This window comes from Zootoca vivipara, chromosome Z1 (genome assembly GCF_965207765.1).
Source record: "Zootoca vivipara chromosome Z1, rZooViv2.hap1.1, whole genome shotgun sequence".
Classification (NCBI taxonomy): Eukaryota; Metazoa; Chordata; class Lepidosauria; order Squamata; family Lacertidae; genus Zootoca; species Zootoca vivipara.
Window position 1 is genome coordinate 48,201,422 of NC_142583.1, and position 21,709 is coordinate 48,223,130.

The following is a 21,709-nucleotide window of genomic DNA, read 5'->3' on the forward strand; positions in this document are numbered from 1 at the left end:
CTTGCACCCATATCACCAAATTAATGTATGAAAAATATTCCACTCGCATCTTGTGGTTTTTCCCTCCACCTATATTGCTGGTCTCTTAAAGTCAGATTTAATTTAAATCAATGCATTAAAAAGAGTATGGTAACTTGTTCTAATGGAGAAGTTTACAAAACAACAACTTAAATTTAGGACTGTTGTTTTAAAAAAGAACATCATTGACTTTGCTTCACCCTGTACATATCAGAGTCCCAGTGGGTTATCTATCCTGCTGAAGTCTATGAACATAAATGATTTTGGCAGTGTAGTCGATGTATTGCATTTGTACAGCTAAATAAGCATCCTGTCTTATTTTTAATATGTCTGCAAAGGAGAATTGTTCCAGCTATTCTTTTATGCCTCTCTAGCTTTTCCATAGACTGAAGGACTTTTTCATTGCATAAAGGTACTTTATGACACTAAGATGAAGTATTCCTCAGATCTAGCAGTCTGAAAAACTGATTATGTCCTTCTATACCTTCTAAGGATACTGATGTTATTGAGTCTAATTTGATTTTCAGTTCACTCCACATTCGGCAGGGAACAAATTATTCCTTTATTGAAGGTACTGCTGGCCTTAGACGTTTATTCCGCATACTCTGCCCACAAGTTTTTGCTTTTGACAGCTGCATATTCAACTCTGCTCCACCTGATGTTCTAATGTCCTTCTGCCCGTATATTTGTCATGTTTTATTTTGGGATTCGCCTACAAAAGAGCGAGACATCTTCAATCCTGCAAAGAAGCATTACTGAAAGCAAGGCAGTTTCAAGATTCTGTGAATATAACATGTCAGAAGGATATGTGAGGCATTCGGCGAAAAAAACACCATGCACTGTTTTTAGATGCCAGTTTGTTTATTATGCAGGCACCAAGAGTGTTATTTGTTATCAACATCTTTATAGAGTGTCTTCAGATAGACAGCAGCTAGTCTGAGCCACTGCAACACTTTGCATAGGAAAAGTAATCTTCCAGAACCACTTCAGCAGGGATGGCCAATGAGCGAATAAAGAAGAGAAAGAGAAATGTGGAGAGGAATTCTTATCCTATGTCAGGCTCTGCTAGCCTAATGCCCTCCAGATGTTTTAAACTATAACTCCCAGACAGCAGATGGTGAGAGTTGTAGTCCAAAAACATCTGGAAAGCACCAGGCTGGTGAAGTCTGGCCTTTCAGGCAAGTGTTCCTCTTCTCTACACCTTCCTTCTCTTTCCTTGCAAAGATAGTCTTGTACTCACATCATGCCAACCTATCTGCTACCAGTATTCATTTATATTATATGTTTTTTTCAAGTGCTATGTGGCAGATTGCAAGTACAATTTGGTGGTGGTGCTATTCAGGCATTCGGCATCTGTCTTAATGACTATAAATTGGGGTGGCAAACTCGACCCCTATCTATGTGTGTTCCTTTGAAAAAGAGATGCTTGAGAAATTGGTTCCTTCAAGTTCCAGTGTGACCTACTCTGATTCACATGCTACAGAAGATTGTGTGAATACAGAATACAGTTAACCTTCAGATTTCACATCTCCCTGAATTTTTTTCTCAGTTAAAAAAAATGGAAGTACCAAAAAGGTATAAATTAGAAGGAAAAAAAATAGAAATATGCACTTAAATATGAAAAAAAAAATCACAGAGATGGGACAGAATAGACTTATGAACACACACAAAACTGACACGAACTGGAAATAGTTTGATCAACCCATAACTAAACTGGGTTCTCCATGCTTGTGAAGGGCTCTCTACATGAAATCAGAAAACCTGGGATGTTCAGATGTCTAAAGGAATGTGACCAGATTTGCAGAAATTGCCACATACTGTCATTCCTTGGCATCTATGCTTTGATAGGGCCCAAAGCAAATCCCTTGGCAAAGCCGGAATATGAAATTAGGCTCCCCATCCAAATCTAACACTTCAACCACTGCACTCTACTATATTTCAATCTCTGCATCTTTACCTATGAAGAAATGTTTTGTAGTACTGCTTCATGGATAGGGAGAAGTGAAGGGTACAACCATAGCATCTTTCATTTGAGCCAAGATCCACCCAAAATTTTAAGGTGGGGATGTCTTGCTCACATCAATATGGAATTAGCTGTAAATTCAATTCTGCCGTGTATCATGTCTATTCTTAGTACCACCTATGTGTAGGTGAAATATGTGGAAAAGAGGTCACTTTCTACTCATTCCATTGGCAAGAATGCATTTAAAACATCAACCCCCAATTATTTCTCATTTTACAACTGTACTGAGAAGCTTGTGAGCTGCTCTGCAAGTTTGTGTTGAACTTGTGTTGAGCTTCACTTATATTTTCAGGGCACACATTGAGGAGAAATGGAATATACTTTAGCTTGTTCAGACAGCTTTCACTTTTCTTCATTGCAGCAGCTACTGCAAGTTTGCAGAGAGATTTTAATCATTTCTGCAGCAGCCACTGTGAAGTGATATTTCAGTGGTATTCTTGCCAGCCTGAACAGATGGGTGACACATGCCTTTCATTAAAATTTTGCTCATGATTCTGCAAGCCGTAGCCTTGAAGAGAATGAAAATGTTTTCAGTAAGTTGAAATGGGTAATTATAATCTAATATACTGCACTCCCTTCTAGCCCCCCCCCCCACTGCAATGATCCCAAACTGGCCTAGACAAACAGGTTTATGTACTGGACTGTACCACTTTGGACTGGAAGTGGAGAAGGCATTTCAACATAGCCCTAATATTTATTTAAAATAATAATCTGAGGAATGAGAGTTCTGCCCTACCTTCTTTGTGATTTGCTAGTATTCTGTGTATTTTAGGATGGGGTGGGGGTGGGGAGTGTAGAATTTTTTTAAAAAGCCACCCCACATCTTATGTTAGAAGTGGTATAGTCTGTTCTACACATTATAGCTCTTATGAGAAGCAGTCACTGTAGGCTTGCCATACACCAGGAAAATTCCTGACATGTCCTGATTTTCTGGTGTAAAAATGGCGTCAGGGTTTTGTTTTTGTTTTTTCCAAATTGGCAAAATGTCAAGAAAATGCCAGGTATATGGCAACATGATGGAAAAAGTAGCAAATTATTCTTAATACCACTCATCCTAAAGAAAGCTCAACTTTTGGAAATATGGCAACCCTCAGTCACTGTAATGAATTTGTTTCAAGCACCTTAGATGTGGTGATCATGGATAGCATCTGCCTATCTCTGAAACAGACTTCCCAATGCTCACACTCAGAAAAATGACATTGATAGTAACAGAAGAAATGTATATAGGACTATGGGATCCCACTTAACATTTTTTGAGTTAGTGGTGCAATTTGTCTAACGGTGGGTTGAATTTATTATGGTTGCTTTTTATCATTAATCATTTATAAAGGGCCTTAGAAATTTGTCGCTCTATATGCTAACCATAAACTTAGACATCTCTTTTATATTCCTGCTCACATATATTATTCTAATCAACTCTACCACATAGGTCAACTATTTGCTCTCTATACATCTACATACTCCTGAATATGACCCACTGCTCAAAATATTTGCTCAGTCCTTCATAATTATTCATAGAACAGACTAATTCAAAAGAATATAAATGCTCCCTTTCATTGTGGAAGTAACACATTTACTCTACAATAATCCACAGATGGCTTCTGACTTTTCAAAGTTGTCTTTTCTCCATCTTTTTTTTCTTATAAAGTGAGTCAAGTTTTCCATTAAAGCAAAACCCCAACATCTATCAAGTCATTAATTTGTTGTTGGTATTGTTGGTGTTCTCAACATACTGGCATAGAATAATCTGGCTGCAGACAATATACATGAAATGGTTCCTTGAGTCCACTGGTTAAAATAAATTTAATAAGAAAAACAGTGGCTCTAATGCAACCACATATCCCATAACGTATAAGTCACTGGGTTATATCCAAAAAAATCAGAAAAGACCCATTGAAATTAATGGATGTAAGCATCTTTAAGTCCACTGATCTCAGTCAGTCTCCATTATATTCACTAATTTCACTTACCTTTTGCAAGTAGCACAGCGTTGTGACACGGCGGTGCCCTGCCTCACCCAACTGTTGCCCTCAGCTGCGTTTCTAGCTGGGAAGACTCTCCCAGGGGCTAGGAAATTTTAAATTGCCCTCCTGCAAATTGGTGAATGACAGATGGGCCAGTGGGCAGGCCCAGCCAGGGGGCGGAGCTGACTGAGTCCTCATGAGGATTTCATTCAGGTTCGTTCTTTGAGTTTAAAAGGAGCACCTGCCCCTTATCTGGCACCATCCATTGGAAGGATGTAGGTATCACATGTGATGTCATCTTCCTTGAATTTCCCCCATCTTTGTAGTCGTACACCTTTGGGCTGATGAACTCCGGAACCATCGTGTCCATTTTGGGTCTGACGGATGTGCGGTAGTGAATGTGCTAACCAAACACCCTCATGTTCCAACAGGGTCCTTCGTTTACGATGACCATTTCTCATTCTGTGCTTACAATTTAATATCTCCTTCTCTGCCAGCGTCATTCCTTCACAATGACTTCGCTCAGGTCCGCTTTTTGGCACCTCTGTCCTTTTGGATCTACCACCCACCTTTCCCATCTCAGATGTATGTTGGGTCGTTGACTTTGCTATGGATGACAATCAGTTGCTGTATTCAGAGCCGGGGAGGAATTTGTCTTTCAGGTCTATTGGCTGACCTGTCACAACTTTGGCATTGAGTGGAACATTAGTCTCAGTTGCAGGGGAGGTTGTAAGCCTCTGGGAATGGAGTATCCCATTAAAGGGATTCTGGAGGGGTTGCTCCTGTCTGCATGCCCAGTTAGGGGCTAGGGCCATAGCAGCCATCCAGGTGAGCCAGGTGGAGTCATACTATAGGTGCCAAGTTCTCCCTTTTTTTAAGGGAAATTCCCTTATGCTGAATAGGCTTCCTCACGAGAAAAGGGAAAACTTGGCAGCTATGAGTCATACTGATTTGATGTATGTCATAGAACTTCTTCACTGGCTCAACCTCACAGAAATCTTCCAACAAGCAGGCTGGATGAACCAGGGTATGCCCAGTATCTAAGCCAAAGCCCCTTACATGGGCACTCAATAAAGGTGTGGCCTCATTTGAACCAAAGATCATTGTCATGAGTGGTTATTCATTCATATGCCTGGTTGGGGGTGGAGAGCTCATGGTGCCTTGGGCCTGCAACTCATGAATTTCCCCTACCTCCAGTCTATATTTGGAACTCATTTATTGTACAGGCTGTATCGCATTTTACAAGAAAAAATGTGAATAATACTCCCCACCCACATGCAGGTTTCGCAGGGAAGAGTGACTTAAAAAGCTATTTTAAATACAATCACCAATTAGCAACTCTGTTTTAGACAGCAATTAGCAGTCCTTTCAAGATGTAAAAGACAGTAAAGTGAAAATATTTTGCTGTTGAAAAATGTATATGCCAAAGACTTGTCCAGGAAAATGGCTTTAAGAATTGAAGAGAAAATGTCTAAATACAGTGCCGCAGAAATGAATCCTGTCAAGACACCATGTTAACTGTTAATGTTCCTAGCATTTAAGAACTCAGCTGGATGAGGCCAAAGGCCCATCTAACTCAGCCTGCTGTTCTTACAGTGGCCAGCCAGATGCCTAAGGGAACCCTGGAAGCAGCACCTGAGGGCAACCTCATTCTCTCCACTTGTGATTCTCAGCAACAGGTATTCTGCTTCTAGCAGTGGAGTTAAAACATAGCTGTCATGGCTAGTAGCTACTCCATAAAATTGCCTAAAACTCTTTTAAAACCATTAAAGTTGGTGGCTATCACCACATCACGTAATTTTTTTTAAAAAATACTTTTTGGTTTGTGTTCCTGCGGGTGTGTTGGGTCTGCAACAAATAACTTAGTGCTACCCAGATCATTACTCTTAAATTTAGCTGCCTTCTAAATGATCAAAAGCTCCATTAATGGGGGAAATCCACAACTGGCCTGCGATAAAAGACAAAGCCCTGTTTGTTCTCTTGTCAACCTAATCTTAGGTAAATAATACCCAGAGCTTGGCTTTTCCTGAAGATCTCAAAAAGGTAAAGTTGGAGAACACGCCAAAAATCCCTTTCAACATACATTATAGCCCTGAGCTAGCCAACATGCCTTTCAGATGCGGGTAGACTACAACTTCCATCATCCCTGACCATTGGTCATACTGGCTGGGCTCATGTGAGTTGTAGTCCAACATCATTTGGAAAAAACACATTCGCTACCCGTGATATAGGCTAACTGGCTAATCTTTGCTTTGCTTGTAACCTCATATCAATAACCATTCTGGATAATAATTCCTTCTTGTTTGCTTTATTTGGGGCTACACGTCTAACAGTAGATGGATTGACAGCTTCCAATATTAAAACAGCTAGTTAGTCCACTAGATGATATCATTTTACCAATCTAGTGTATCATTTTGTGGGGCCCGATCAACAAAACTAAAAAAATACATTTACAGTGATCTAATATTCACGATCCTGATGCGATTTTCTTGTTAAGGAAAAGCAGCCTGCCACTTTGCTGCAAAGCATAATTTCTTTCTTTGTCAAATATGTATTGATTTTTCCCCTCCTCTTGAAATATGATCTCAAAGATGTAGAAAGCCCTGCAGAATGATTTACCCTTCATTCTGAGGTATCAGTAATCTGGAAGGATTATACATACCACTATGTATTGTCTGCAGCAGTTTCAGTATGTACATGTTATGGATATCAGAACATTAGAGAACTGAAAAAACAAAGAGACAATCAATGAATATTTTTATTTTGTTAATATGGATGTCTGTGGAGAAGAAATGTATTTTGACCGCTCAATTATGACAAGCAGTGGAAGGCAATTCAAAATATTCCGGCAGATATTCACATAAGGAACGGTTCACAAAGTGGTGCTGTTGAGGGTAAAGCTTGTTTTCAGGCAGGATGCGACAGCCACTTGTGATGAAACCCTCATGCTACCGTAGTGGTCCCTCATAAGTTAGTTGTGGTAATGCACAAGGGAGAAGCCCCAGGCTCAATTTTGATTGCTTCCAGCAATTATGAGAAAAAGCAGAGAAACCTTGTGGGGAGGAACTGTTTATGAAATTTGCTCTTAAGCGAAAACTCCATTGTGCACCCAATTCAGCCAAGACCCAAGGACCAAACCATATTGGATCTATTCTGAGGGATTCAGGCATAGAGTTTAGACAGTCATGGAGTGCTACAGATTAGGTTGAATGGCCCAGAACAATCCAGAGCTTTCAGGTGTAGGGCATCAGGCAGGAAATCCTACAAAAGGCAGAGACCTATATGACCACTGGCTACCTCTTCCTGGAAGGTAGGAGACCAGGATGTGGTAGGATACTGCCTGACTCTCCAGGGCATGGGTTCTGCTTCACAAGCAGCTTTCCTGCAGTTGAGTGGAGGCATCAATCCTACAGGGTGCAGGAACCTCATTCACAAGTGAGTTTCCCTACTTGCAAAAGGAACACCCTGCAGAATGTAACCCCCTATTCTCCAAGAGGGTGGAAAGATGATGCAACATCTCCTCTCCTCTTAGTTGTATGTTTAATTAGGGTTGTTTATCCAAATTACATGGGTGGCGCTGTGGTCTAACCCACAGAGCCTTGGGCTTGCCGATCAGAAGGTTGGCAGTTCGAATCCCTGTGACGGGGTGACCTCCCATTGCTCGGTCCTAGCTCCTGCCAACCTAGCAGTTCGAAAGCACGTCAAAGTGCAAGTAGATAAATAGGCACCGCTCCGGTGGGAAGGCAAACGGCGTTTCCGTGCGCTGCTCTGGTTTGCCAGAAGCGGCTTAGTCATGCTGGCCACATGACCTGGAAGCTGTCTGCAGACAAACACCAGCTCCCTCAGCCTATAGAGCGAGATGAGCGCTGCTACCCCAGAGTCATCCGCGACTGGACCTAACAGTCAGGGGTACCTTTACCTTTACCCAAATTAAACATTAGCCCTGTCCTATGAACTAATTTGGGATTTGATCTGAGGCACGGCATATGGACTCTGGGTTGGTCCAGGGTAGGTCAGCCTGATTGGGTTCCCCCAGATGGGAGCCGCAGGGCTGATCAGGGTTGGTAAGCTAAGGAATCTTTACTGTTTTTTGTGTGATGACTTTTAATATAATGGTGAGCACTTTGGGAACTGAATGGCAAACATCGGCTTTGACACGCATATAAGCTTCATGTAAATTGGTCCAAATTTCTCTTTAGCCATAGAGTAACAAACTACATGGTAATATATCATGTATTTCTGAAATAGCTACATTGTAAATATCCAGTAAACCCCCCCCCCAAAAAAAACCAGGTCCTGCACTAGACCTAATTTTAATAAGCCAAGCATTGTGCAATATAACTTGGAGACTTTTTTTCACCTGCCTACCAGAGTGGGCAAATGAAGGAATCATGGGGTGTTTTTTCCCCAAAAGATGAGAAAGTGTAGGTGAACTGAGGTTAAACAATTTGCCCAAATCTGTGGGGGTGGGGGACAAGACAGGAATGAAATCCCTAATAGAATTAATGGTACCCACACATGAGCAGCAAGTAATACATGGATCCTTTAATGGATTATCTTCATGTTTAATGCACAAACTGTGTTAAAATAACACCTTTCATGAACTTTGAATGACAAGCAATGCATTATTTAGTGAGATGAATGTGTGGCAGTTATTTTAATAATTGAAAGTGTAGGGAAGAGGAAGGGAGGTTAACGTCTCAAAATGACTTTGTTATATTTGTGCATGCAAGTACCTCAGCACAAAATGGGAACACAAATACGACAAGCGGGAGATTTTCCGTGAGCATAGCCAAGAGGATATTTAGAATATAAAATACTGCCATCCATTTCTCCCTGTGTATGTTCTGATTTATGAACTGTGGAAAAGAGAGATTGTGATGGAGCAGCGGGAATGATGAACAGGGTGTGAAGTTGCTTTGCACAAAAGACTTCCAGCAAAACCAGTGGTGGCTGGGAGACCCAGGACCTGATAAGTAAGTAGCATGGGATGAAGGCATTATGCTACCTGGGCAAAAGCAGCTTGCCTAGGATAGCCTCCCCACAAAGCTGGAAATGGACTTGAATGAGAGCTATGAGCTGGGATGCTTCTGACAGAAATCTGAGTTTGATTGTAGACTTAGCAAGTGACAAGATCTCTCCTATGTGAAACAATAAAGACATTACCACTAGCCTACCTTTCAGACTTTTGCAAAGGGCCCTTTTGGAAAGCAAGTGCCACTTTCTACAATATTAAACCACTTGCCTTTGGTTTACCAATAATTATGGTTTTTCTGAATAATAATAGAGGTTTGATAGCCTTTTGCTAGGACATGATGAATAGCTTACAGCAGTGTCCTAACTGGCAACCATGTCACTTGTCTACATGTACTAGCACTTGGGAATAATTATATTGGCAAATCGTATTGTTAATAATCTCTGCTTCACTTGATAATCTATTTTGCAAGTTATGAATCTAATAAGGAGATCCCTATATGTCACATCCTATTACATTTGTTCCATAATATCTGTCTAAGATTGCAATCCTATATTCACATACCTGGAAGGATGCCCCGATGTGCTGTCTAGGACTTCCTTCAGAGGCGAGATGCATAGGCATGCACTGTAAACCTGTTTAAACTCCCCTCTTGCTGCTCCTGACATTCACTTTTCATGCTCTGAGGAGACAAAGAAGATATATAAGGTATGGTTTAGTGATTGATTTTTAGGAAGCTGGCATCTCACTTTAGAAAGAGCAAAGTTTCATCATTTTTCTTCCTGACATTTGCTTCTTTTTCTTGCAGCCTCAGTAGCTGAACCCTGGACATGACCTTTTGTTTTTCACAAGACAAAACATAAAGATGGAGAAAGAAAGATATTACCCTTCCCCCTAAAAAGTAACACCTTGTCAGGTGAAGTAACAAGTAATCAATTATTATTTTCTTTTCTTTTGGAGCATACTAAAACTGTGTTCAAAAGAGCATTTGAGCAATGGATAGAATAACTGGTTGCTTTCAGCTTATTAAAACGCTCTTATGATGTAGGGCATCTGAGCGAAAAGTGCTATTTGGTGACAATATTTAGGGATCAAAATGGGCATAGTAACCATGCCAAAAACAAGAACAGAGTAGCTTGTTCAGCAACTGACATGGTCTCAGATCTAGCCCAAGACATTTTTCTGTCTGGTGCACAGGACAACCAGCTACCCACAGCTCACTTTGGGACAATCTTTTAAGATGGTACCTAACTGATATAATCAACTCTAACCTGTTTACAAACCTGCTTAATGGTTGACTGCATCATTTATATTATATATGCTTGGCATGTTTCTTGGGGTGTGGGAGTATATGGGGATTATTTGTTATATGTATTTTCGGAAACTTGAAAATAAAGTTAAGAAGTTTAAAAGCTCATCAGTATATAAAAAGATGTTGACTCTCCTTTCCATGTACAAAACCTGGATGGAATGGCACTTAGGGTTGTAAGAAGGTATTGTTTTCTATTTTGCCCTGTATTTGTTGCATGCAGCACTGCTTCTGTTCCACTGCAGTTCAACTTCCACCCAAAGATCAGCTGTAGTTCATCTTCCACAACATGGGTTCATCTCTGTGTTCATTGTGGCAAAATTGCATAACTTACATACTTAAATACTTAAGTCACATCCACCCTTTAAATCTCCATATCTCTGAATGTTGTAGGGCAGTTCTTCAGCCACAGATTGTCTACCAAAATACACACACTAGGGTAAATTATGCATATAAAAATGCATATATTAGTAAAAATAACCTATAAAATGCATTATATTTGCTGAAATTGCCTTGCAAAAATATGCAAAACAGCATACAAAAATGTTCATATTAGGAGAAATTTGCACTAAAATGTTGATGAATTTTCACAATAGCTTTTTCTTTATTTCAATGCAAACTGTGGAGAACTGAATTTCAGACTAGAAAAATGAGAAACTGTGCAAAAACAAAAATTACAGATCTGCCCATCACTACCAGGGAAGTGTTCAAATACTGCTGACTCTTGTCTGGATATCAAGTGAATTTTAGCATTCCTTTCCATGATAGTAGCTTCCAGCAAAAATCTGTTTGCAACCGTGTTAACCCAGAATTTTCTGGGATGAAATTTGTCTAGTATCCCAAAATATAGTTCTTTCCCCCTGATTTCATGGGTGACTCATGGGAGAACAGGCGTGCACATGCTCCTAAAGGGTGGTGGTGACACGTCAATGACGTTTGCTGTGGCGTGAATTAAATGTAGCATGACATGGCGTTATAGCAATTAAAAAATCCACGGTTCCGCAATGTAATGGATAATGCAGTGTAAAAGGAGCATTAGAAGCTGGGTCAGAAGTGCTAGCATTACGACCAGGAAAACTAATGCATTAATCCCCATGTCTGATTGCACCCTTGTCCTTCAGAAGACAAGACTAGAACTTTTAAGTGGAAATGGCAAAGGAGCCTATTTTGGCTCAACATTAGGAGAAACTTTCCAGCAGTATGTGTTGATAAACAATGGAACAGACTGCCTTGGAAGGTGGTCGACTCCTCCTCTAGAGGTAGTTAAGCAGTGGTTGAGCCATCATCTGCCAGGAGTGCTGAAACCACAAGACTCTTACACTAGAAGGTTTGACCAGATGAACTCCAGGTCCTGTTCTAAAATCCAAAGCTTCTATAGTTCTTTATTAAGATACATTCCTCATTCTAAAACACATCCTCTGTGTTCTGTAGAACTGTTACCCCAGTTCATTATACCATGCCACAAATAATTGACTAGGGGCAAGTGCCAGGGAATCAGCATTGTGCCTTGTTAAGAGAGACTGTTGGATGCTTGCCTTTGTGAGAAAGGTGTGTTTTTCATACAGACTTTTACAAAAAAGAAGAAGATATTTTTTACAAAATATATATTTTCTCCCTATTCCCAAATCACAGATCTAATGAAGGAACTGGAAGAAAAATGAGGAGAAGATACTAGCAAACTGGATTTAGAGGACTATTTCTGTGCACCGAAACACACTAGAATGAAGTATTTAAAGGCTCTCCCAGGGTGTTCTCAGGGCCTGCAAAGATTATTGTACAAAAAATCACTGTGACTTCATTGAATGGGTGAAGTGTTTTCTGTTCAGCAGCCACAGCAAAATTGCACTTCCCACCTGCTTTCTTTCTTCTCTTTCCCTTTGAAGCCCTCAGAAATTCAGATCTCCACTGAGCTGTAGATGACAAGGCCCAGCGGGTTTAGATGTTACCTGTTCATTTTGCTTTCCCTGCTGGCTGGATTTCCAGAGTTGAAGTGACTCAGTACCATTCTTTGCATGTAGGCTGGTGTGTGTGTGCGTGCATGTAGAGAAAGGAGGCACATAATTTCAGGCATAATGAAAGCTTATTGAGTCGATAGCTGTGTTTCTTACACACACACACACACACACACACACACACACACACACAGCGCGTTATTTTTCTCTCCACTTGTGTTTTCAAGCAGTTTTGAAGCAAATTTGCTTCAGGAATTTATAATCAAATCAGATGGTTGATCATATAGAGCCACTTCCGCGCCTGCAACGGAAGTGGGGTTGTGGGCCGACCGACTGCACCACCGCGCAGGGGCTGCGTGTTCAGCCCCTGCGCGATGGTAGCTTCCCGCCTGCGTCACCCCCGACCGGCCAATGGGAGCGGTCGGGGCGGAGCCGCCAAGTTTAAAGCTCCCCGCAGGCGGGAAGCAGCCCTCTTTACTTCCTTGTTCGCCGGAGCGAACAGTTCACCGCCTTTTTACCCCTTTTTTTTTGCCTCGTCGTTCGACCCCCTGTTGCCACGTTTTTCTTCCGATCTGCTCTGGCTGTTTGTTGTGTTTTGCTCCTGCCTGCACCATTTTCGCCAAAGCTGCAGGGAAGAGCGAAGGGATCCCGTGAGCGGCGGACGCCTACGCTACCGCTCATCAGCTGTGCAGCGCTCATCAGCTGTGCGTCGGGACCGTCGCCAGCTGGGTTTTTTTTCTTTTGAAACAGCGTGGGACCGCCAGCTCTTGTCGCGATCCGCGGCTATAAGCACGAAGAGGGAAGGGAGCCCCGGGATCGGCGGACGCCTTTGCTAGCGCTCATCAGCTGTGCGGTGGTACCGAGCGCCAGCTGTTTTACCAAATACCGTGGGACCGCCAGCTCCTGCCAGGGTCCGTGGCTCCGGCAGTGTTCCAAAGCGCTGTAGCCTCTTCCAGCTTCCAGCGACAGAGAGGCTTTTCGGGTGACCGCGAGAACGCGAAGCCGGGTGAGCAGCTTCCGATTTTAATCCCCCTTACCTGCCTTATAGTGTTAGAATTCTCAGCTTCCTTCCTCCCCTTTGCTGACCCGCGGCTGAGAGAGCTTTATTTAGTTGTTCTCCCTCCCTGGTTGCTATTGTTTAGTTGCGAGCTCCTTTGGCTGAGAGCTCATTTCCAGGTGTTCAGGGACCACGTGATTACGGCGGCCATTTTAGGTGGGGCTCCCTGATCAGCATCGTATAGGGCGGCCATCTTGTGTGTGGCTTCCTGCGTCCTCTGACGGCCGCCATTTTGAGAAGGTCAAAAGAATTTTGCTAAGGCTCTACACTAGCGGCCGCCATTTTGAGAAGGTCAAAACATTGTTGCTAAGGCCCGGCACTAGCGGCCGCCATTTTGAGAAGGTCAAAAAATTTCTGCTTAGGTTCGGCACCATTTTGAGAAGGTCAAAACATTGTTGCTAAGGCTCGGCACTAGCGGCCGCCATTTTGAGAAGGTCAAAATTTCTGCTTAGGTTCGGCGGCTGTTTCTGGTAGCCACTAGAACAATTAAAGTTCTCAGGCTGTGGTACTGTGGTGCTTAGTGGTCATCCAGAGTGGGACATTACATAGTATATCATACAAAAGGACTGGTTTTGGGCAGAGTTAATTGTTTGGGGGCAATCATTTATTGGCAGGCCAAAAAGCTAAATTGATTGGGGACCCCCTGAAGCTTGCGGCCAGGGTTGCAGTTGTCCATGCAATCACATTGTTCAGCTGGTTACTGATAATTTTATGGTGATCTGAGCTAATTTGCAGTTTATAAATAAGTCCATTTGTTCCCCTGCTGGGGCAGGCCGACGCGTAATTGATAGCTTGAACTAATATTGGCAACAAGCAGTTAATTTAGAATAGTAATTGTGAATAAATAAATAGATAAGAACAGGGTGTAAAATTAATATTAGAATAATAATAATAAAATAAATAACAAACAGCAATAATTAATAAATAAATAAATAAAAAACAAAAAACAAAAACAAGACAAAACAAAACAAAGCAGAAAACACACAAACAAAAATAAACAAACCAATAGATAGTAAATAAATAAATAAATAATAGTGCAGAATAAATAGATTGAATACATAATTAATAGGGCGGTTTTAGTTTTGTGGGAACTGTACTTAGGCTGAATAGCAACCTAATAATGGCACCTAAGCGTGGCCAAGGTAAGGCCCCTTCCAAGAACCCTGCAGCACAGGATAAGACGGAGGCCTTGGCTCGGGTGGTCTCTACGCTGCAAAATACCCTGCAGGATGTTTGCAAACAGCTAGTACCGCTTGCAAAATCACTCGCTCCCACGGCTGACGCCTCACAGGAGGATCCTCCTGAGTCGCAGGTGGTGGTTGCCGAATCACAGGATCTCATACTCGACACTGGTTTATCAGATACCCAGTCGCCTTGTACCTCTGCTTCCCTATTTTCCAGCTCCGGCTCCGAGCGTGGGGGCGATGTGAGTCAGGCCCCGCGGACGCGGGGGCGGAAGGCACGCTCTAATGCCCCCAACTCCCAACCTCAGGGGGCGGGGGCTCAAGCGGCAAGTTCATCCTATCGGTCAGGCCTGCAAGGGGCGCAAGAGGTGGTCCAGCGGAATGATGGGGGTTCCGAAACCTCAGAAAATGACGACACCTCCAGGCCGGCGAGAGGTGGTGAACCAGCGTCACGGGACGAAGAAGAGCGTCATCAGGGGGGGAAGGCAAAGAAGAAGACCAATAAGCGTAAGAGAAGTAGGGATGACGACTCACATGACTCAGGTACGTCTTCCGATTCAGATTGCGAGGTCCCAATGGAGGATTATTGGGGGATTGCGGAAGATCAGATGGGTCTTCCTTTGTGGGTGCATAAGAGGAGAGCGAGTGCCCATCGTAAGGGTTTTAAGGGGACATTAGAATGGAGGGACGGTGCCTTGATACCAGACTCAAAGTATTCCACCAATTCAGACACAGATATCATTCTTGGATCCCATTTATCAAATAAAACACGGGAAAAAATCTTGAATGGCGATTTTATAGATATTTTCACCCTTTTACCGTTATCCCAAATGCTGGGAAAGGGCGAAAAGAGAAGGGAGTACGGCAGGCGCAGATATAAGACCCCACGCGCTGACCGCACATTCGAAAATTGGTTGGATGGAATGCATATCTGGATTGCGGTGATAACAGCAGCATACCCAAAGAGGGCAATGCACCTGATGGCTTACATAGCAGATGTTAGGATGGCCTACAGGATGGCGGGGGAGGCAGCCGCCCTCAATTATGATGAGGACTTCCGTAGGAATGCTTCACAAAATCCAAAAACCAGGTGGGATCAGCGCCACCAGCATTTTTGGAGCAATCACGTGGTCCCGTACGTGGAGAGGAAGCCGACGGACCTGCCTAGGTCCGCCAGGTTCGAACCCAGGAAGGACCCGCGACGCAGGGTTTGCTGGGAATATAACAAGGGCCTTTGCCAGCGACCCAACTGTAAGTACATACATGAATGCGAAAAGTGTTTGGGTCAGCACCCGGGAGTTTCATGCTTTAAAGGGAGGCAGTCCTTTCGGGGTGGCAGGGGAAACTCGCATCAGGGTCCCAGAAACTCCTCAGGTGCCCCCCAAGGAGCAATTGCAGGGACTAATAGATATTAATAGATCTCTTGCTCTGGCCCACTCTCCCATAAAGCTGCACCCGCTGAAATTACTGCTTGACTGTTACCCCAATTACGATGCAGCTAGATACCTTTGGGAGGGGTTTTCAACCGGTTTCCGTATACCCGTGTGTACCCCACCTAGCACAGGTGAACCCCCCAATCAAAAATCTGTTAGGGAAAGACCAGACATAGCCATTAAGAAAATTAACAAGGAAATCTCAGCAGGACGTGTAGCTGGCCCGTTCGCAGCCCCACCGATACCTGATCTCCATATTTCCCCATTGGGAATGGTCCCTAAAAAAGCGCCAGGTGAATTTAGGCTCATTCATAATCTCTCCCACCCGATAGGCAGGTCGGTCAATGACGGCATACCCCAGGAGCTGTGCACGGTCAAATATGCCTCTTTCGATCAGGCGGTGAAGTTAGTAAGGCAATTTGGTAAGGCTGCCTTGATGGCAAAATGTGATATTGAATCAGCGTTTCGCCTACTTCCAGTTCACCCACAGGACCATAAATGGCTGGGTTTCAGATTCGAAGGGGCATATTTCATCGACAAGGCCATGCCTATGGGTTGCTCCGTGGCATGCTCTGCGTTCGAAACCTTCAGCACGTTCCTGGATTGGGCCCTTCGCTTTAAAACAGGTCTGTCAGGGGTCACGCATTATCTGGATGATTTTCTCTTCGTGGCTAGCGGTCACAGTTCCGAGTGCGCACGCCTTATGCGGGCCTTCTCAGCTCTCGCAGAGGAATTGGGGGTACCGTTGGCAGCGGAAAAAACGGAAGGGCCCGTTACGCGCCTTACATATTTAGGCATAGAATTGGACACGGTTGCGCAAACTTCACGTCTGCCTTCTGAAAAACTAATTGCCCTCAAAGAGACCATTAGGCAACTCATCCCCCTTAAAAAACTTACCCTTAGGCAAATGCAATCACTTCTAGGACACCTCAACTTTGCCTGTAAGGTTATATCACCTGGACGCCCGTTCTGCCGGCGCTTAGCCAGGCTCACGGTAGGCCTAACAAAACCCTTTCATAGGAAGCGGCTCCCCCGCGAAGTCAAGGCCGACCTTGAATCCTGGCTAGTGTTTCTGGAAAACTACAATGGGGTGTCGTTATGGCAGGACACCATGTTACTGCGAACTGATTTCCAGGTGCAATCCGACGCGGCAGGTGCTTTAGGTTTCGGGGTTTACTTCAAAGGAAGATGGTGCTCGCAGCGTTGGCCGGCCAGCTGGCAAGGTACAGACATCACGCGCGACTTAACATTTTTAGAATTTTTCCCCATAGTAGTAGCCGTGCATTTATGGTCCGAAGAATTCAGGAATCGACGGGTCTGCTTCAGAACCGACAACCAAGCGGTGGTCAGCGTCCTAACCCGGCAATCCACGCGATCGATGAGGGTGTCCTCTCTCCTACGCCACTTCGTGTTACTCAGTTTGCAGTTGAATATGCAATTTTCCGCCAAATTTGTGCCAGGGGTCAATAATAACATTGCAGATGCTTTGTCTCGCCTCCAGATGGATCGCTTCCGATCGTTGGCACCGGAGGCAAGCCAGTCGCCGGAGCCGTTCCCGGAACATCTATGGAACCTTGGGAGCGAGAAATCCTAAAGGGAGTATTAGCTTCAGTTGCCCCTTCTACACTGAGCTCGTATAAGCGGGCTTGGGCTGATTTCTCTAAGTTCAGACAGAGGGGGTCCACTGCCTCCCTGCTGGGCCCACCTACCCAGAGGGAGGTCATGCAGTATGTAGTGCACTTGAGGAGCCTGGGACGCGCACCAAAGACTCTCAACATTCACACAGCAGCCATCACGTTCTTTTCCAAATCACTCTATTTTACAGACCCGTGTGACAATTTCCATTTGCGTAGAGCTATGGAGGGCTGGCGCAGGCTCCAGCCACCTGCCAGCGACCCTAGGCGACCCATTACCTTTGACATGTTGGTTCAGGTTCATAGACAGTTGAGGTCCCTCTGTTGGTCCAAATTCGAGGCGCGCCTATTCTCTGCAGCTTTTTCTATAGCGTACTTTGGGGCGCTCAGAGTGGGCGAGGTCGTGTGTGAGGACTCCCCCCAGGGTATCACCCGCGGCATACTGATACAGGACGTATCACTGTCTGACTCCCAAATGCAGTTGCTCATACGGTGTTCCAAAACCGACCAGAAGGGAAGGGGCACGACTATTAAGCTCCCTGCAACAGGCACCCCAGGTCCATGTCCGGTAAAGGATACCAGGCGGTTTCTTTACCTCCGGCCCCCCGGCCCGGGCCCACTGCTTGTCCATCAGGACGGCGCCAGGCTCACCCGACACCAATTCACTAGGGTTCTGCGCAAGGCCATTGCCTGCTGCGGTTATAATCCCACTGAATTTGCGGCTCACTCTTTCAGGATTGGCGCAGCTACGTCAGCCATGCATTTGGGTCTTTCGTCTGAGAGAATTAAGGACTTGGGGAGGTGGAAATCGGACGCGTACAAAAGGTACATTCGTACGTAGCGTCGACACGGTTGCCTGTCTGATCCCCGGTAGTCACTCTTTGTTTTCAGGTTCTCGGACTGTACGCATCTGGATAGCCGGGCACAGCATAGTCCATTGGGCCCGGGAAAGGGCCATCGAGGTGGGCCTGGGGAATGGGCTGGGGCTCCCTGAATTCGTTCAAGTGTCCTGGATCGCGAGGAGGGGCATGCTGTGGGACGAGTTGCTGCCGGCCATACAAAATCGGGCTGCTTCACTTGGCTACCCCGACCTGCTGGTGATCCAGCTCGGAGAGAATGACCTGGCTTATCGCAATGCAGTGGACTTAAAATTGAAGATATTCAGAGACTTTGATACCCTGATGGACAGCTGCTCGGAGATGACGCTGCTTTGGTCCTCCTTGCTAGAGAGGCGCAGTTGGCGCGATGGACGTTGCCCTATCGCTTTGAACAAGGCCAGACGGCTCCTGAATTCTTTTGTGATCCGCAGAGTCCTATCGTTGAACGGTCACGCCATTTCACATCCAAATTTGAAACAGTGTGAAGCAGCCCTTTTTCGCCAAGATGGCGTTCATCTGTCGCCCAAGGGGAATGATGTTTGGCTTGAGAACTTAACTATGGGAATCAGAGATTGGTTACGCACTAGAGAATTTAATTAGGCAAATAAGAGATTAGGATCACGGCCCCCTAACAGCTTAAGAAGTCCCTAAGTTAATAATTAATTTTCAATTTGATGAGGCATGCGAGCGGATTGGCGGCGAGCCTGGGGGGGCTCGAGTGGCGGTTAGGCGTTGGAAATTTGCATAACAATAGATGGAGGAGGGGCTGATTGCGTCACCAGCTGCCCTAAATTGGAGAAGTAATTCCGTTAAAGGATTCCGGGGGCGTCGCTTGGTCCTGAGCCTGGAGTTGCCTGGGCCGTAGGGCACGCCCCTTCGGTGGCCACAGGAGGAGCTCTAGTAGATCTACATCGCGGGGCTCCTTTCTGGTGGTTAACTTCTCAGGGACTCCAACACACGGGTTGGAGTCGGATATAGTCCGTTAGGTTCCAACGCCTAAGCCAATTCCGCTCAACATGCTTAATTAATAAAGTTGTGGCCTTAACCACCCAATTAAATCGCAATCACTGTGTCACGAGTCTTGATTACATGGGAAGGAGGGACATTGCCACACAAAGCCACTTCCGCGCCTGCAACGGAAGTGGGGTTGTGGGCCGACCGACTGCACCACCGCGCAGGGGCTGCGTGTTCAGCCCCTGCGCGATGGTAGCTTCCCGCCTGCGTCACCCCCGACCGGCCAATGGGAGCGGTCGGGGCGGAGCCGCCAAGTTTAAAGCTCCCCGCAGGCGGGAAGCAGCCCTCTTTACTTCCTTGTTCGCCAGAGCGAACAGTTCACCCGCCCGCCCACCCCTTAAAAAGAGGTAAGGGGACGCTGCTATGGACGTGAGTCGGTTGCCTGGTTAGTCAGCGGGCCGGGTAGGACTTTTCCCATACTGGGCTAGCCATGATGGGTTTTTCGCCTACCTCATAGCATGTCGTCACAACTTAGACTAGGCGGTTAGGCGTTGGAAATTTGCATAACAATAGATGGAGGAGGGGCTGATTGCGTCACCAGCTGCCCTAAATTGGAGAAGTAATTCCGTTAAAGGATTCCGGGGGCGTCGCTTGGTCCTGAGCCTGGAGTTGCCTGGGCCGTAGGGCACGCCCCTTCGGTGGCCACAGGAGGAGCTCTAGTAGATCTACATCGCGGGGCTCCTTTCTGGTGGTTAACTTCTCAGGGACTCCAACACACGGGTTGGAGTCGGATATAGTCCGTTAGGTTCCAACGCCTAAGCCAATTCCGCTCAACATGCTTAATTAATAAAGTTGTGGCCTTAACCACCCAATTAAATCGCAATCACTGTGTCACGAGTCTTGATTACATGGGAAGGAGGGACATTGCCACACAAAGAAATATGTTGACCTAATGTGCAGTAGCATTGCACAGAAACTTTGAATTTAGAAATATGAATGTATTTTTATATTGTATGAATGTACGTGTGTGCGCACACACAAACACACATTTGTCTATACACCGAGTTTGCAATGGGCTCTCTTTCCCCACTTTTACATTATTCACAACCTGAGCTGGTCTTACTCAGCAGAAAATAAAAACACAATAAGCAAACATTGCTGCACATCAGTGTATAAACACTGCCAAAGCCCACTGGTGGAAAGGATTTGAGCTAATTTATAATACATGAATACAATCAATTCTCCTTAGTAATCCTTCATTGTTTTTCACTGCCAAGGGAAATAAATTTGCAGCTTACAAGAGGTCAAGGATCTCCTCCAGAACATCGTATGCAGTTCATAAATCTGCACATGCACGGGGAGAGAGCAGTCATTCTGCTGTACAATGCAGACAGTGGGTCCACCTTTTCCTTGAACATGACACTTTAACAAATTGTGGGATTCTTTGAGCGAGCAGACTGTGACTGGAATAAAATAATCTCTATGTTGGCCTACACCTATAAGCATATAAAGGGATACTAACTAAGGGCACTGAATGATCCACTAGTTCTCTCCTATTTATCATGATGATGATTTCATAGGATCCCAAGAAAGCATACAGATAGAAGGATTCAAACCAACGTATCCAATAAATTTAAAAATAAAGACAAAAACAGCAACAATCATAAAACCTATTCAGCAGGGCAAATAACTAACCATACCTAGACTGACATTCCTACCCCAAATGATCATTGGAAAATCATCAGTGAAGGGACATCTGGATCTCTAAAGGTAGGGGTTTTTGCATCCAGGGTGCCACCACAGAGAAGTCACGGTAAAATGACCCATATCAATTGATGTGACAACAAGACCTAATGTAAGGCCTGGGATGGCATATATGGATGGAGATATTTCCTGCTGGCCCACTGATCTCATCTGGTCTAGTATAAGAACCAAATCCTGTAAATGATTGTTGCAGCCTTATCCTTGATTTGTCCAGTATAAGCAGCCCCCCCTCGAAATACGCACCAGTACGCACCATCCCCCACCATCCCTCCTCCTGCCACTGCCGCTTTCCCACCAACCTTCTTGCACACACACCCCACACCTTTTCCGCTTTTCCTGCTGCTACTGCCCCCTGACCTTCCAGAGGAGCTGTGGTGTGACTCTTATAATTACTAAAGAGCCTTCCAGAAAGGTGGTGGTGGTGGGGAACAGAAGGCTATGTTAAAAACATGGTTCTGGGTCATGTCAAATTCTTGGAGGATATGGCTAATAATGACTGCTAGCCATGATGTCAATGTACTGGCTGTGGTCTAAACCACTGAGCCTCTTGGGTTTGCCGATTGG